This window comes from Manihot esculenta, chromosome 10 (assembly GCF_001659605.2).
Source record: "Manihot esculenta cultivar AM560-2 chromosome 10, M.esculenta_v8, whole genome shotgun sequence".
Classification (NCBI taxonomy): domain Eukaryota; kingdom Viridiplantae; phylum Streptophyta; class Magnoliopsida; order Malpighiales; family Euphorbiaceae; genus Manihot; species Manihot esculenta.
In genome coordinates, this window is record NC_035170.2 from 36,405 (window position 1) to 45,982 (window position 9,578).

The following is a 9,578-nucleotide window of genomic DNA, read 5'->3' on the forward strand; positions in this document are numbered from 1 at the left end:
TTACTTTATGACATATAAAAAAATTAAGCCTATTCATGTTAAACTACTAAATGGTACTACTATTTTTGGTAATTTTTTAGGGACCGTTTATTTTTCAAAATGTTCATTTATCTAAAGTTTTATACATATCTGAGCTTACTTTCAATCTTATTTATATGACTAAACTGACTTCTTCTCTTTTATTAATTCTTATTTTTCATTATAGTAAATGTGTTATACAAGAGCATAATACTTAAAGAAGATTGGTTTAGCTGAGGTTAAGAATGACTTTTACATCTTAATGGAACCTGTTTTATCCTCTGTTAATAGTATTTTGTTATTCATAGATGCTTGTGATATAGATTCTGCTGAAAAAGATTCTAATACAGCTTTTAATATATGGCATTTTAGATTAGGACATCCTTCCATGAATATTATGCATTTTGTTCAGAATACACACTCTTATGTGACTTTTTTAAATAATAAAACTTGTGATACTTGTCATTATGCTAAGTAGAAAATATTGTCCTTTCCCATAAGTACATTTAAGTCCTCTTTCCTGTTTGATTTGATTCATACCGATATTTGGAGATCTTTTAAAGTTCTTTCTGTTCATAGACATAGATATTTTTTAACTATTGTAGATTATTTTTCTAAGTATACTTGAATTTTCTTAATGAAGCATAAATCTGAAACTTCTTTTTTAATTCAGTCTTTTATTAATTTTATTCAGACACAGTTTAAAATAAAACTTAAAATTCTCAGAAGTGATAATAGTTCTGAATTCATTATGACTCAGTTTTTTGCTTTAAAATGTATTATTCATCAAACTAGTTGTGTGGAAACTCCACAACAAAATTTCATGGTTGAAAGAAAGCATCAACATATCTTGAATGTGGCTAGAGCTTTACTTTTTTAAGCTTAATTATCAAAGATGTTTTGGTCTTATGTTGTTACACATTCTATTTTTCTCATTAATAGATTGCCTACACCTTTGCTTGCAAATAAATCTCCTTATAATTTGTTTAATGGTTCTGTTTCTGATTTGTCTTCTCTAAAATTTTTCTGCTCTTTATGTTTTGCTGCTACTCTTATTGCAAACATGATAAAATTTGATCCTAGAGTAAGAAAGTATATTTTTTGGGGATATAAGGCTAGTGTTAAATGTTTTGAGTTATTTGATTTGCCCATTAAAGAATTTTTTTCTCTTGAAATGTGGTGTTTTATGAATCTGTTTTTCCTTATGACAAACACACTTCTGGTCCTTCCTTTCAGACTGATCTTATCAGACTGATCTTATTTTACCTCAAGATTGCACTATTCTTGATTTTGATTATTTCCCTACTCACTCTCTTTCTTCTTCTGAGCATGCTTCTGTTTCTCAACAGTCAATTCCTGTTATTCCCAGAAAGTCCACTCGAAGTAAAACTGCTACTATCTACTTGAAGGATTATCATTGTCATTTACTTAACTCTGTCTCTTTAATTCTTACCACTAATAGTTTTCACCTTCTTTCTCATGTTCTTTTCTATGATCATCTTTCTTTCTCCTATAAATATTCTGTTTTATCTCCTTTTATTATTACTGATCCAAAAACTTATCATCAAGTAGTTCAATCTGCTTGTTTGAAAGAAGCTATGCAAGCTGAAATTCTTTGCTCTTGAGCAAAACAAAAATTGGATTCTCATTGATTTTGTAACGACCCGAAAATCGGATCGCTACCGGCGCTAGGATCCAGATCGACTTAAGGTCGCCGGGACCCGTAGCAAGCCTAACATACATCCTGTATACCTGTTAAATCTCATACATAATTATACATATACATAAAAGCCTTAAACTTTTTCTTTCATTCACCAAGCTTAACCTGTGCATACTCATACTCATGAACATAAACCCACACTGGAGCCCTCATCAAATGCTCCAATGGGGTAACATAACATACATTAGCTTGGTTTACATAAAACATTACATAGATCATGTATAAAAAGGGACTAACTAAACATACTAGGGTCAAGCACAATACTAATCCTCATAGACATTATACAATATTTTACATCACAATATTACAATACATTATCTTTCATGTCCACTTCTAACTATTACATAAAACATGACTCCTTTACTCTTGCTGACTTCCTGGTCTATCCCGTACCTGCAAACCTGGGGGTTAAGGGAATGGGGTGAGCTACTAGAGCCCAGTGAGCAGAATAGTAAAATATTATTTTAAATATTCATGCTTTTCATGAAATGATTCACATCACAAACAAATCACATTAAGGATGAACTTGTCACCAATAGCCCTCTACATATCCAATAGTGCCAGAACGTAGAATGGGTCCTGGTCTTTCCCTTACATAACATATCATAACATTCCAATGTGTCAGAGACGTAGAATGGGTCTTCTTGGACTTTCTCTTACATAGTGCCAGGGACGTAGAATGGGTCTTCCTGGACTTCTGTACCGTATCATCATCATATCATATCATTCCATACGAGGGCTAATGGATCATCCAATGTTCATCCACATCAACATCATATTATGCAATGCAACATATTTGTGAATTCTAATGCAAACAACCTAATATATCTCATGGCATTCGTGATGCATGAACATGCTCAAAATTTATTTATTTACTTTGCAACATAAAGAGTCATTCTACTCACCTCAGGCTAGCTTTGAAAAGACTCTGAAGCAGCTATCTCACTGCTGGGGTCCTCGGTTCCTCGAGTCCGAATCTACACAGGTGGACTCAAATGAGGGACCAAACATACATTAACATGACTCTAAACAACTCCCCAAAAACCCCCTAAAACATCATAAAACAATCATAGAAATCATGCAAAGGAAGGCTGAACAGGGCACTTTCGGCGGCAGGTTCGGCGGCCGAAAGTCTCTCCAGAGCCGAAACTCAGCCACTTTCGACGGCACCTTCGGCGGCCGAAAGTCCTTTCCAGAGACGAAACTCATGCATGTTCGGCGGCACCTTCGGCGGCCGAAACTCCCCTCCAGAGCTGAAAGTCCAACTTTCGGGGGCAGGGTTCGGCAACCAAAAGCTTGCCTCCACAGGCAGGAGCGGCCGAAAGGGCCTTCGGCTGCCGAACCTGAGTTCTTCCAAAATGGCAGAACTCAGCCTCCTCATGCACATTTTGCCTCCCAAACCTTTCAAACATGCATTTAGCTATTCTACCACATGCATACATATGCAAACAAGCATATAGGGGTCTCAAACTATCCTAAACCCCAACAACAACACAAAACATATACACATTACACATACATTATCCATAGACTCAATATTAACCCTAACAACAATCAACTAACCTAAACATGCATTTCTACCCCATAACCCCTTAAAAACTTGTTTAAAATATGGGATACGCTAAAGATCTACCCTTACCTTTTGAAGATCGAGAGGGGAGGCGACCTAAACTTGGAGAAATGGAGGAAGAAAGCTCCGGGGTCTCCAAGCTTCAAATCTTGATCTTAGCTGCAAAAATCTTCAAAACCAAGTTAAATAACTCATAAAAACATGAGAGACTTGAAGGAAGAACACAAGATCGACAAGGGAGGTCGGAGACTCACCTTGGCCGGAAATGGGGAGAGAAAACTCACCCATTTCGGACAGGGGACCCCTTTATAGGTGGCTGGCCAGGCCACTTTCGGGGGCCTAACGTGTCTCCGCATGCACCCCATGTTCGGCGGCCGAACCTGGGCTCTTCCTTCATTCTCTTTCTTTCTTTTCTTTAAAACTTTAACTTAAATCCTTTCTTCATAAAAACCATAAAATACATGAAAATATTTTATAAAAACATGATTTTGCCCTTTTAGAGGTTTCCGACATCCGAGATTCCAACGGACGGTAGGAATTCCGATATCAGAGTCTAGCCGGGTATTACAGATTTACTACCAGGCAAAGAATCCATTGGTTACAGATGGGTTTACAAAATCAAATTCAAAGCTAATGAAACTATTGAAAGATAAAAGGCTCAACTTGTAGCCAAAGGTTATACCAAAACAGAAGGTATTGATTTCTTTGATACTTTTTCACCTATGGCTAAAATGACTACTGTTAGACTTTGACTTGCTTTAGCTGCTGTATATAATTGGCATATTCAACAATTAGAAGCTAATAATGCTTTCTTCCATGGAAATCTTAATGAGGAAGTTTATATAATTTTACCTTCTAGTTTTCATACCACTACACCTAATAAAGTTTGCAAGCTTCTCAAGTCTTTGTACGGCCTCAAGTAAGCTAGCAGACAATGATTCTCCAAACTTTCTATTATTTTACTTAATCTTGGTTATATTTAGAGTAAATCTTATTATTCTTTCTTTATTAAAAATAATTTTTCTTCTTTTACTGCTCCATTAATCTATGTGGATGACATTATCCTTGCTGGCAATGATATAAAAGAAATACATCTTGTTAATGATTTTCTTAACACCTCCTTCAAAATCAAAGACCTGGGAAATATTAAAATTTTTTTGGGATTAGAGATTGCCAAATCTTCTAAGGGTTCAAAGAAAATATATTTTAGATATTCTTTCTGATGTAGGTTACCTTGCCTCTAAATCTGTTCAGACACCAATGAGCAGCATCCTTAAACTTCAAAAGGATAAAGACACTCTTTTACCTGATCCTTCTATATACAAAAGACTTATTGGCAGATTATTATATCTTACTACTACAAGACCCGATCTAACTTGTTCTATTCAACAGTTAAGTCAGTACCTATCAAATCCTACTGATTTTCATTTGCAAGCAACCCACAAGGTTCTAAGAAATATTAAGAACTGTCCAGGTTCTGATATTTTCTTTTCTGCAATATCTGATCTTCAGTTAAAAGGTTTTAGTAATTCTTCTTGGGCTAGATGTGTTGACACTCGATGTAACGACCCGAAAATCGGACCGCTATCGACGCTAGGATCCAGATCGGCTTAAGGCCGCCGGGACCTGTAGCAAGCCTGACATGTAACCTGTAAACCTGTTTAATCCCATACATGATCAACAATCATACATAAAAATTTAAAACTTTTCTTTCATACATTCCATCATACACCAAACTCAACCTGTGCATGCACTGAACATAGTCATAATCATAAACTTGACCCCTCTGTGGGATCTCATCAATGCCCCCAATGGATGGCATAACAAGTGTTGAGTTGGCTAAACATAGTCATCAATAAACATTAAGATCATGTATCAAAAAGGGATTACAATATACTATGGTCAAGCACACTTCTAACCTTAATATCGTTACATTACATATCTATACATCATTATACAATCTGTCATGTCCACATTCTAACTATTACATACATAAAACTTCATTACTCTTCTTGACTTCTCTGTCTAACCCGTACCTGCAATCCTGGGGGATTAGGGAAAAGGGGTGAGCTACTAGAGCCCAGTGAGCAGAATAATAAAGCATTTAAAACATATGATAACATGAAATGCATCACATCACAACTAATCATATCAAGGATGAACTTGTCACCATTTAGCCCTCTACATATTCCAATCATGCCAGGGGCGTAGTGCAGGCCACACCTGGTCTTTCTCTTATACATAACATAACATACATAATCCATGGTGCCGGAGGCGTAGTGCAGGCCACGTCCGGTCTTTCTCTTACATAGTGCCAGGGGCGTAGTGCAGGCCACACCTGGACTTTCATATCATATCATCACGTCATAACATATGAGGGCTAATGGATCATTCAACATTCATCCATATCAACAACATATTATGCAATGCAACATATTCGTGATTTCTAATGCAAACAACCTAAAATATCACATGGCATCCGTGATGCATGAACATGCTCAAAACTGATTTATTTACTTGAAACATAAAGAGTTATTCTACTCACCTCTGGCTAGCTCTGACACTGACTGAAGTAACTGACTCACTGCTGGGGTCCTCGGTTCCTCGGGTCCGAACCTACACAGGTGGACTCAAATGAGGGACCAAACAACTAGAACATAACTCTAAAAACATCCCCCAAAAACCCCCTAAAACATCATGAAACAACCATAGAAGAACATGCAAAGGAGGCCTGGACAGGGCACTTTCGGCGGCAGGTTCGGAGGCCGAAAGTCCCTCCAGAGCCGAAAGTCAGGCAGGTTCGGCGGCACCTTCGGCGGCCGAAACTCCCAGACAGAGACGAAACTCATGCATGTTCAGCGGCACTTTCGGCGGCCGAAACTCCCAGACAGAGGCAAAAGTCCTCTTTCGGGGGCAAGCTTCGGCAGCCGAATGCTGCCTCCACAAGAGGGTTCGGCGGCCGAAAGTCCTTTCGGCTGCCGAACCTGGTTTCTCCCAAAAGGGTAGAAACTTGGTTCAAACATGCACAAATGCCTCCAAACTCATACCATCATGCATATAGCTCAACCAAAACATGCATACAAGCTCTTAGGGGTCTCAAACTACCTTAAACCCCAACTACAACACATCAAACATACATTTACAAGCCACATTGCTCAAAAACTCATCAAAACCCATAAACTCAACATAAGCTTACTCATGCATTTTCTACCCCATGAACTTGCATAAAACTTGTTTAAAACATAATGTAAGCTAGAGATCGACTCTTACCTCTTGAAGATCGAGAGTAGAGGCGATCTAACTTGGAGTTGGGAGAGATTTAGCTCCTTGGGTCTCCAAGTTCAAAACTTGCTCAAAACTTGAAAATCTTCAAAGGAAAGCAAAAACTTGTGAAAATCTTGAAAGATCCGAAGGAAAAGACTCAAGATTGGTGAGGGACGGCGGAGAGCTCACCTTGGCCGACAATGGGGAGAAAAACTCGCCCGTTTTCGGCTAAGGGACCCTTTTATAGTGGCTGGCCAGGCCACGTTCGAGGGCCGAACGTGCCTCGGCATGCATGCCATGTTCGGCGGCCGAACTTGAGATTCGGCGGCCGAACCTGGACTTCCCTCACTTATGCCTTCGGGGGCCTAAGGCACACCCGAAATGTCTGCATGTTCGGCGGCCCAACTTGAGGTTCGGCGGCCGAACCTGGGTTTTCCTCCAAAGTTGTTTTCATACAAAAACTCATTTCCTTTTCACTTAAAACCATGAAAAACATTAAAACATTTTATGAAAACATGTTTCTACCCTACTAGGGGCTTTCGACATCCGAGATTTCACCGGACGGTAGGAATTCCGATACCGGAGTCTAGTCGGGTATTACACTCGAAGATTTGTGACTAGCTTTTATGTCTTTCTCGGCTCTTTCTTGATATCATTTTCTTGATATCATGGAAGTCCAAGAAACAATACAAAGTTTCTAATTCATCTTTTGAGGCTGAGTATCGAGCCCTTACTGCTTTCACTTGTGAATTACAATAGTTAACTTATTTGCTTCATGATTTATAGGTTACTTATCAATCTCCTACAATGGTTTTTTATGATAATTAAAGTGCTCTCCATATTGCTGCTAATCCTATTTTTCATGAGTGCACAAAACACATTGAAATGGATTGTCATCTTGTTTGGAAAAAAGTTCAGACCGGTATTCTAAAATTATTTTCTATCTCCACATCTGCTTAACTTGCTGACATTTTCACTAAACTATTGGCTCTACCTATTTTCTGGGAATACTTGATATTCATTTTTCAACTTGCGGGGTGATAGAGCATATTTTAGTCCATTTTATCATTATGTTCTTGATATTTATTTACATCTTTTCTGCTTAATTTTGTGATTTTAATCATGTTTTGCAGATATTAGATGTAAAGAGACATTCTGGAGAAAATGCTCTTAAAACTGCCAAAAAGTGCCAAATATGGAAAGTGCAAAAAAGGAAATGTAACAGCCCGGAAACCGAACTGCCACCGGCACTAGGATCCAGATCGACTTAAGGTCGCCGGGACCCGTAGTAAGCCTGCTATCCTGTCTGTATACCTGTGAAATCCCATACATGATCATACATTTTCTGTAAAACACATAAAACTTTTCTTCATTCCAAGGCTTAACCTGATTATGCACTCTCTCTGTTCTCTACTAATCCCTACTAGAGCTCCTCATGGCGCTAGGCGGATCAAACTCAGAATGTTAAGCCTGGTTTTGCTCATAAACATACAACAATAAAGAAACATACATAAACTGACCATGTGACTCCACAAAGGGATTACAAGTCTTATAAGTCAAGCACCATTCTATACACTATACATATACATTTACATGTCCACACTAGCTATTACACGACTCTGTACTCTTCCTGTACCCTGCTGAGTTCTCTCTGACCTCTGAACCTGCACAACTGGAGTTAGGGGAGAGGGATGAGCTACTATAGCCCAGTGAGTAGAATAGTAAGAAAATCACAGGTGCTAAAACATGCTCTCATGGAATGCAACACATAATCACATCACCTCGGCCGGACGGATCAAAACTCCCTCTATCTCATCTGGGGTACTGGAGTACCATGTGCCTGGTCCCCGTAGGGCTGTTCCAGGTCTTTGTGCCTGGTCCCCGTAGGGCTGTTCCAGGTCTTTCCTCTGAGGGCTAATGAATCCTCACGAAGTCCGTGCCGTCTCATAGAAACAATGTACAAGGAGCAGTGCCAAGTACAAGGATAAATGCAATGCATCATCTTTGTGTACACTAATGCACTCACCCTATAGCATATTCATGATGCATGAAGCATGATAAAAGATTCAGTTCCATATTAAAACATTAAGTTAAGTTCCACTCACCTGTAGTTATCTCTGACCTGACTCTGCAGGTTCTGACACTGGACTCACTGCTGACCTCCCTGATTCCTCTGGTCCGTACCTACACAGGTGGACTCACATGAGGGACCAAACGCACTCAAGAATATCTCTCAGAAACTCCCCAAAACCCCGCTAAACAATCCTCAAATCATCACATAAAACATGCTAAAGAAAGCTGGACAGGGCACTTTCGGCGACAGGTTCGGCGGCCGAAACCCCTCTCCAGAGACGAAACTCATGCACTTTCGGCGGCACCTTCGGCGGCCGAAGGTCTCGTCCAGAGACGAAACTCACACACTTTCGGCGGCCGAACTCCCTCTTTCGGCGGCCGAAAGGCTCTGTCGAAACCGAAAGCCTAGCTTTCGGGGGCAACCTTTGGCAGCCGAAACTGCCTCCACAAGGGGTTCGGCGGCCGAACCTTCCTTCGGCGGCCGAACCTTCCTTCGGCGGCCAAACCTGGTTTTGCCCGAAGGGCAGAACCCTGCTCTGTTTCCTGCAAAATTTGCCCAAAAACCTACAAACATGCATATCAACTACGCCCAACTAGCATATACACATATATATGCACAAAGGGGTCTAAAACTACCCTAAAACCCCAAACAAACATAGTACATAACACTTAAACATGTTTGAACACCACAAATCACCAAAAACCTCACCTAAACCTACACATGCATACTACCCATCCAAACTTCCTAAAACCGTTCAAAAATCATCAAAGAAGCTCAGGATCTTCACTTACCTCTTACACAACTTGAGGCTGAAGGATCCTAACGTGGAGATATGAAGAAAAGCTCTTCCAACGCTCAAAGCTTCAAAACTTGGTTCTTTTGCTCAAAACCTTCATAAGTCACCAAAACTCTTAAAACTCTTGAAAGCTTTG